Raw genomic sequence first — 9803 nt, 5'->3', positions numbered from 1 at the left:
CTTGGTACTACAGAACTTGAAAATTGCTGAAAAGAAAAAATAAGTTGCCAATTTTTTAATCTCGTATGCATCAGCACAAATGCAAGAATGCCAAAATTCCAATGACAGTCATGTGTTCTTTTTGTTCCCTTCCCCACTTTTCTCGTATTGGAGAAATGGTTGAGATGACTTCAACTTGGATCGTAATGATATACACGATTCCATTCTTTTCCCCTTTTCGAAATCAAATTTCCATAGAATTCGTACAGTGTGGAAGCAGGTTATTCAGCCCATCGAGTTTACACTGACCCTCTGAAGAGCATCCCACCCAATCCCTGCAATTCCCATGGCTAATCCACCTACCCTGCACATCCCTGAGCACTATAGGAAATTTAGCATGGCCAATCCACCTAACCTGCACATCTTTGGACTGAGGGATGAAACAAGAGCACCCGCAGGAAACCCACACTGACATGAGGACAATGTACAAACTTCACGCACACAGTCATCCAAGGCTGGGATCAAACTCTGGTCCCTGGCACTGTGACACTGCAGTGCTAACACTGAGCCACTGTGCTGCCCTAATTGCTGTGATCACTTGAAATTTGTCATTCTTGAATTTATTCTGATGTGTGCAAGATGAAAAGTTCAGTAACATGCTTCTCTCGTCAGCGGCAAAATGAATTAGTGTAAGTCCCATGCATGATGGATGGAGAAATTACCCAAACAAATCTATTTTGGCTATGGTTTGTCAAGTGACTAAATTCAATCTTTATTTCAAGTTGTTTGAAATTAGAGTGTGCTTTTTAAAGAATAAAATGCTGAGAGTGCTGAAAATATTTTAAACAGGCAAGCAATTCTGAGTTTTAAAATAACAGAGTTAGATTTCTTGCCTTGGTGCCTGAGGTTGGAGATATGAAAGATCACAGACCCCTCAATCATTACAGATGGATAGTTGGGAAAGCAGCTATCCTCAGAGATGTGATACTAGTCTGTGCTTGGAACACGGAGACAGGATAATGCCAACAGAAAATAAAACGTGTTGTGGCTAAATGATTAAAGGCTATTGCACTCAATTATGAATCGCAGAAGATTTTCTAAGAAAGCATGGGCAGGAAATATTTTTCAGAGATGTTTATTAAAATAGAGCAACCAAATTGTACAGTGGGAGTGTATCGTTTACCAGTTAGTGCCAAAATAAGCAAAGTCACTGAATTAAATCTATTACGTTTACTTTATTCCTGAATATATTTATATTAGAAGGCAGTTTCATTATGTTGGAACAATACTAGCATATCAGCAGTTTAAAGTATATTTGTTTAACCTTCATCAAACACGGCATGCTTTATTAAAACGTAGCTATTGCTGGAAACCAGAAGAGTTCCATCACAGAAAATGATGGCTTTTAGGTTCAGGCACAGATTGACTCATGGGAGAGCTCAGCTGAGTGGTCTGAGCCCAGTCTTTGGGAGGCCCCGGTCTTGTCTGTAAGCAGCTGACAAGATGTGTGCAGGATACCAGTTGGATACAGTGTGCATCCAGCATAGGGTAATCACCTAAGGAAGGTGAAGTGCAGGCTGGAGATGCAATGCTAAGCAGCAGGGGACCAGAAGGTGAGGACTGGCTCATAAAGGGTTAATGCTTAAATATGTAAATATTTAGTCCACATCAGTAACGATGTTTCATGATTACATGACAGCAAGCAGAATTGTTACAATGCAGAAGGAGGCCATTTGGCTCTCTGTGTATGTTAACTCAGTGCCAATCTTATGCCTTTACCCCATAACCTGACATATTATTTTTATTTACACAGTCATCCCAATGTCCTCTTGAATGCTTTAGTTGAACCGTTGCGTCCACCACACATCCAGGCAGTGCTTTCCAGATCCTAACTCCTTGCTAAGTGAAAAAAAATTCTCACTTCACATTTGCTTCTCTGGCAGAACACTTTGAATCTGGGCCATCTGGCTCTCAATCCATTTCAAATCAGAAAAGTTTTTCCTCATCTACTCTATCCAAACGTTCCATGATTTTGAAATTTCTTTCAAATCTCATCTTAGTTTTCTTGCTTCTGTGAAAAACTGTCCCAACCATTCCAATCTTTCCTCATAACTGAACTGTCTCATCTTTGGAACCATTCCTGTAAACCTCCTGTGCACTTTTTCTAATGCATGCACATGGGGTGTCGTGGTGGCTCAGTGGTTAGCACAGCTGCCTCACAGCACCAGGGACCTGGGTTTGATTCCAGTCTTGGGTGACTGTCTGTGTGGAGTCTGCACATTCTCCCTGCAACTGCGTAGGTTTCCTTTGGGTGTTCTGGTTTCCTCCCACAGTCCAAAGATGTACAGGCTAGGTGGATTGGCTATGTTAAATTACCTGTCGTATTCTGGGATGTGTAGGTTAGGGGGATAGGTCTGCGTGGGATGCTCTGTGGACTTGTTGGGCCAAAGGGCCTGTTTCTGCACAGTAGGAATTCTATGATCTATCCTTCTCAGAGTGTGATGCCCTGCACAACACCCAAAGCTGCAGCTGAGATGTAACCAGTGTCCTGTATAAGATTGTCATAACCTTCCTGCTTTTGTACTGTATGTCCCTAATAATGAAGCCTAGAATACTGTATGCTTTATTAACAGCTCCCTTTATCCATCCTTTAATGGTTTGTGTACACATATACCCAGGTCTCTGTGCTCCTGCGCAACTTTAAGAGTATTATCCTTCATTTCATATCCTTCATGTGTCTCCATGCTGTTTGCACCAAAGTGCATCACCCAATGAATTTCATCTGCCATCTATCTGCCCCTATCACCTACGTAACAATGTCCTTTTGAAGTTCTGTGTTGTCCTCCTCACAGTTCTTGTGGCATCTGTCAACTTTGATATTGTCCCGTGCACGCTTAGATCTAGATCATTTATATATCACGAGAAACAAAGGTCCCAGTACTGATAAAGGCATAGTAGGGGCTGCCGATGCTGGAGTCTGAGACAACAAGGCATGGCGCTGGATGAACACAGCAGGCCAGGCAGCATCAGAGAAGCAAGAAAGCTGACGTTTCAGGTCTGGACCCTTCTTCATTTTCAGCAGTCTGGCCTGCTGTGTTCATCCAGCCCAACACCTTGTTAATCCAGTAGTGATAAAGCTGTGATGAAGAGTCATTTGGACTCAAAACGGTAGCTTGCTCTCTCTCCATGGATGCTGCCTGACCTGTGTGATTTTCAGCTTTTGTTGTTTTCACTTCAGATTCCAGATTCTGCAGTAACTTGGTCGCGGTACTGACCCTTGGGAGCTCCATGACAAAACTTTCTACATCCCGAAAAATATCCATTAACTATTTCTGTGTTTAATATCCCTCAGCCCATTTTGTATCCACATTGCTTTGTCCCTTTTATTTCATGACTTGTTACATTCCTCAAGTCTGTTATGTTCAACTGTTTTGAACACCTTTTGGAAGTGCACCAGATCAACAGTGCTCCCTTCATAACTGTCTTTTTTTATTTGGGGTTTTTAAAAAGTATGGACCGAAATCAGAAAGAGTTGTCTTAAACCAGTGTTTGAAAGGGTGGCTTCAGTTTTGAAGAGCAACGTTGATCCGAATGAAATTATATCAATCGCTTGTGTCTGTTGGAGATTATGAGAATAAAAGATAACTTGACTGTACCTAAGATTCAGAAGGGTCTTGAGAGGGTCGATGTGGACACAGTGTTTCCCATATGGAAGAATCTAGAGTTTGGGGTTATTGTTTAAAAATCGGGGGTTTTCCATTTAAAACAGAAATGATGCAAAGAAAACTTCTCAGAGGATCATAAATCCACCTGAAAAGGTGGTGGAAGCAGAATGCTTGAATATTTTTAAAATAGGGACAGATAGGTTCTTGTTAAACAGGAGAGGGCATGATTATAAGGTTAGGAAAGAATGTGGATTTGAGGCTGTAATCAGATCAACGTTGATCTTATTGAATAATGTTGCAGGCTCGAGGGACTGAATGGCCTTCTCCTGCTCCTAGTTGATACTTTGTGATGGTGCAATGGCTTCAAAAGATGTATTTTGTCCTTTTTTTTATGAAGAGAGGTTGAGACAGAGATCCTGAGTGGTCTGTTCCAAGCCATTTTTGAAAAAAAGAACAGCCTGAATGGGTGGAGCCAGGCTCAAACAGAACCAGAGCTTCAGCTTCAGTCATTGTTAGGATCTTGAAGCTGGATGTGGAAGCTATTATTTCTCTCTCTGTTACAGATAAAAGGAGGAGTTCTGTCTGCTGTGAGAACTGCATGTAAGACTATTTATTTTACTGAATTTGTCTTTGCCAATGGTGTGTTTATGGAATGTTACTATATGTTTATAAGTTAAATAATCTACTATTCATTAAAGTTTTCAAATAGAGTTAAAGTTATATCCATTCTTCTTTGTTTTGTTTGTATTTTAACTGTAGATTAAGAATAATGTGCGTTCTGCTTAAAGCTGAGTAGTGTAACCAATCAAATCACGTCTGGAACACAGCGCCTTACACGCGCCTTTAAATAAAGAAAAGGCTACCTCCTTGAAATATTTGAAAGTGTTTGGTCTGGTCCATAACAATGTCCATGTGTAGTAGAGTCCAGCTTCATCAATGGCTCATAAATTGTAGTTTGGTCTTTATCTGTGAGAGGAAGCAGCTATGACTGCCCTGTCAAAGTGAACCAGCAATGGTAAAGTTTACCTCTGTTCCGTCTAGTGAACTGCATTCAGGTCCGGGAGGATGCAGTTGATTTTGAAACTGCAGATTCACTAAAAATGAAATAAGGCTGAAAAGGATTGAGTTACAAGGACATGTTGCAAAAATTATTGTCCTATTCTCTCAAGTTCAAGGTTTCTTTAAAATTGCTTTCTATCCAAGTGTGGGATATGATTGTAGCTGGCAAGGGCATTATTTGTTACTCATCCTCAAATGGTCTACATATTATGGACTGAGCTACCTACTGACTTGCAGCAGTTCCTGTGAAAAAGGGTGACCTCCACTGAGGTTAGGAAGGAAGTTTCGGGTCTTGAATGTGCAACAGTGAAGGATCAACAATATAGCCCCAAGGCAGGATGATGTTTGGCTTGGAGGGGAGCTCGTGTTCTTAAAGTCTGGATCTTTCATACACCCATCCTCAACGACTGGTGTGGCTTTGACAGCAAGCATGTAAAACATGCTGCCTGGCTACCTCACAAATGTCCCACTCATCGCCAATCAGTTCCCATTTTGGACGAGGTGGGGAGGGTGATGCGAGTAAGTCAACCTGTGGTGGCCAATCAGATTGGACAGCGAATCTCAAGGTTGGACATGGATGGAGTTATGACTTATGCTTTGGTAATAGCTACTCAGAGTATCATAAGGCAGCAGGATGGCTTTCAGTAAAGTCGGTCAATTTGGAGCTGATTTTCCTTCCAGGTCTGAGCATAGAACAGAATCTGAATAGAATGTCCCACTGTAAAATTGAACCCTTCATCGTTAAGATCACCTTGTGTTTCTCTATTGTCTTCCTCAGTCTTCTCTAGCAAACACTTTCAAAATCAATTCACTTACCTTTCCCTACCTGTGACTACTGTGAGGCTTGTAAAAGAGTTTCAAACTTTCTTCCAGCTCTAATGGCCCAACAACTGCCAAAAACTAAACTGTCCTTTTGCTGGTGAGGATCCTTCCAACTACACTCAAACTCTCGTGACACTTGGTCTCTCCTTCTCTGGTCATGTTAAGCCCAACTCGGGAAACATTTTACATGTTAATTATCCCCCCAGGATAGTGTGACCAGCTGTTCAAATTAAGTCACGTGATTTCTTAGAAATGTAGTTTTGAATTCACTGTTCAAAAATGACTTTCTGACATTTAATAAAAGAAAACATTCATAGCACTAAAAATCAAAACCTATTTACTTCTACTTTAGAATTAAAATTCTCCAAATGAAAATACGCATTATGTAAATTTCATTATAATTTGTATGTTAATAAATCTTAGCCAATTCTTTGATTTGGATCCTACCTGAATAGATTTGACAGGTTACAGATGCTGATTACATTTGTAAATTCAGGATCCTCATAAAATACACCAGAAAATAATATTGGCTTTCACAGAATAATACACAGCAACTTTATGGCCGTTTTGCTGGAAATTCTCAGCAGGTCTGGCAGCATCTGTAGCAAGAAAACAGAGTTAATGTTCTAAGTCCAGGGTCTCTTCTTCATAACTTATGCAAACTCTGGAGGAGGGTTACTGGACTTGAAAGGTTAACTCTGCTTTCTCTCCACAGATGCTGCCAGCCCTGCTGAGTTTCTCCAGCAATTTCTGTTTTTGTTTCAAATTTCCAGCATCTGCAGTTCTGCCTTTTATTGAACAAATGAATGACTGATTTAAGTACAACACTGCCAAGATCTTCCCTGCAATGAATGAATGAGATGCAAGACCATTCATCATTTTGTTGCATTGCAGAACAGACTTGAAAAGCTAAACGGTTCAACTCTGCTCTCTGGTGTTCATTTGATTACTATTGACATGCGAGTTGATGAGAATCATTCAGAAATGGAAGGTAGTGTCATTAATGAAGAGACAATTGACAATGTGAAACATATTGTATTCTCTTGGGTGATCATTTCTGGAATGAACTTCAGATTCAAAATGCCATTGGGTCTGTAGGAATAGCAAGACAAGTAAGGGGAATGCTTGTCTTTTAAATGCAACTCAGGTATCAGCCAGAAAATATCTTCAATGTTGGTTAAGCTATGCTGAGTTTTATTCACATCTTCTGACCAGCAGAAGCAATTTAACCTTGTATTATCTGTGGAGAAATCCATAAATGCATACCGCTTAGTGAGGTAACTTCATCAGTGCAGTTGCATGGTTGTTGAAAATATCTTTCAGATATGTTGGGAAAATAGCCCACGTTCCCCATAATACTGAGTAGATCATGGGAACTGGCAGACATTCAAGGAAGAAACAAAAAAGTTTTGCATTTGGAGAGCACTCTTTGCATCCTCATGCCAATGAAATACTGTGATCGTGGATGAAATGTGGCACCTAGCCATCTCCACCAGCTACAATGAGATATGGGAAAAATAATTGCAGGCATTGGTAATGAGAAAAAAAAACAGGAATTGCTGGAAAAACTCAGCACCTGTGAAGAGAAATCAGAGTTAATGTTTCAGGTCCAGAGATCCATCTTCAGCACAAAGGCATAGACTTGTCTTTAGAGACATTGGTTGAGGATTTAAGGAGACCACAATAAATCCCCTTCAATGTGGTCAATGTGGTGTCAAGGGACCTTTCACATGCTCCTCTTTAAGAGGATGAACCTTTATTTTGATGTCTCATCTTGAAGTATGGAAGCATTTTCTCATACATTAGACAGCGGGAGTAAGGATTTTTGTACCCCACCCCCTGCAGAAAAAAATGTGGATGTTGAGGTCAAATGAAATTCCATGAGTGAGTTTGAGAGAGACAATGGATCATGGGTTTGAAAGGCACTGAGATCTGGGCCAGAACATAGAACATAGAACATAGAACATTACAGCGCAGTACAGGCCCTTCGGCCCTCGATGTTGCGCCGACCTGTGAAAACCAATCTGAAGCCCATCTAACCTACACTATTCCATTATCATCCATATGTTTATCCAATGACCATTTAAATGCCCTTAAAGTGGGCGAGTCTACTATTTTTGCAGGCAGGGCATTCCACGCCCTTAATACTCTCTGAGTAAAGAACCTATCTCTGACATCTGTCCTATATCTATCACCCCTCAATTTAAAGCTATGTCCCCTCGTGCTAGCCATCACCATCCGAGGAAAATGGCTCCCACTGTCCACCCTATCTAATCCTCTGATCATCTTGTATGTCTCTATCAAGTCACCTCTTAACCTTCTTCTCTCTAACGAAAACAGCCTCAAAACCCTCAGCCTTTCCTCATAAGACCTTCCCTCCATACCAGGCAACATCCTGGTAAATCTCCTCTGCACCCTTTCCAATGCTTCCACATCCTTCCTATAATGCGGTGACCAGAACTGTACGCAATACTCCAAGTGCGGCCGCACCAGAGTTTTGTACAGCTGCAACATGAAATCTATAGGTGGGGTGATATGGGGGTTCAATGGTGAGGGAGGGTGGTGGTGGCTTGCCACAGTGCAAAGGACAGTGGTCAGCTGACAGCCAGGATGAAACTTGCCCCACAGCCATTGCATGTTGTGTGGAGGTGTCAGTTAGTAGAAAGTGGGACTTCTAGCCCGACGTGAAAGGAGATACTGGAGCTGCCTCCCAATCAGATTGGCCAGCAGCTAGTCCAGTCTAACGCAGTAAAATTCAACATTTTTTGCTTCATTCACAGAATGAGGGCATCGCTGGCCAGGCAGCATTTATTGCCCATCCCTAATTGCCCAGAGGGCAGTTAAGACTCAACCACATTGCCGTGGGTCTGGAGTCACATGTAGGCCAGACCAGGTAATGACAGCCGTTTCCTTCCCAAAAGGACATTAGTGAACTCAGATGGGCTTTTCCGAAGATTGACAATGGATCCATGGTCATCATTAGACATTTAATTCCAGGCATTTATTGAATTCAAATTCCACCACCTGCAATGATGGGATTTGAACTGGCATCCCCAGAGCAGTAGTTGGGTCCCTGGACTAACAGTCCAGCGATAATACCACTAGGCCTTTGCCTCCTCAGGATTGCTATCACTGAAGCCCCAAACCCAGGGAAGTAGGGGCATTGTTCAGCGAATGTTTGACTACTTTACAGGTAGGCAGCAAAAGTTGGGTGGACTTTAAAGCCTATGTAGGGAGAATGCAGAGAGGTACTATCTTCTGTGAGGGGACTGCCCCCAGTGTGAAAAGGGCACCCTCCAAAGGCTTTTTTTCCGCCACTCTTTTCAAAAACTTGTCAAACAACAATGATCTATATTCCCATTCATCTTCCCACCCCAACCGTATGATGGTATGGACAGATAGTAATAGAGCTTCTAACAAGTTTACTTGACGTTTAATATTTTAGCTACTTCTGGTGGGTGGGCTGCCATTTTTGATTGACTGCATCTGATGGGGGTGAGCTCAGGCGTGGGTGGGATGGATCAAACCAAATACTCATCCTATGTTAGGTGCCCCCGTTCTGAAAAAAAAACCCCACCGGGTCTTGTAAAATCCAGACCATAATCCCACGCCACACATCTGGTGTAGCACTGATGGAACACTGTTAGATTCACAATCTTTCAGGGGAAACAATAAACTGGGATACCACCAGCCTTCTGAGATAAGCAAAAATGATCCATGGCACTGTTTTGCAGAAGGACAGTGGTTTCTTCCTCATTTCTTGGCAAATTTAAACCTCTTTTCAACAGTGACAAAATAGCTGTTTGACCATTAGCACATTGCTATTTGCGGGGATTTGTTGTGTGTAAATTGGCTGCCATTTCTCCCATATTACAAAAGTGACTCAGAGATAGTAGGAACTGCAGATGCTGGAGAATCCGAGACAACAAGGTGCAGAGCTGGATGAACACAGCAGGCCAAGCAACATCATAGGAGCAGGAAGGCTGACGTTTCGGACCTAGACCCTTCTGATGCTGAAGCAGCCTTCCTGCTCCTATGATGCTGCTTGGCCTGCTGTGTTCATCCAGCTCTACACCTTGTTATCTCTTACAAAAGTGACTGTCCTCTTAAAAACTGCATTGGCAAAAGCTGGTTTGAGATACAAGAGAGTTGAGACAAGATTTATATAAATGCAGTAAATTCTTCCTTCCTTCAAACCCTCTCCCCCTCCCACTTACTTTCCACCTCCAAAGTCAACATGAACTCCAAGGCACTTTGCCAGCAAAGAAAGTTTAATCT

This window comes from Rhincodon typus, chromosome 10 (genome assembly GCF_021869965.1).
Source record: "Rhincodon typus isolate 14 chromosome 10, sRhiTyp1.1, whole genome shotgun sequence".
Lineage (NCBI taxonomy): Eukaryota > Metazoa > Chordata > Chondrichthyes > Orectolobiformes > Rhincodontidae > Rhincodon > Rhincodon typus.
This window is presented reverse-complemented; position numbering follows the sequence as displayed.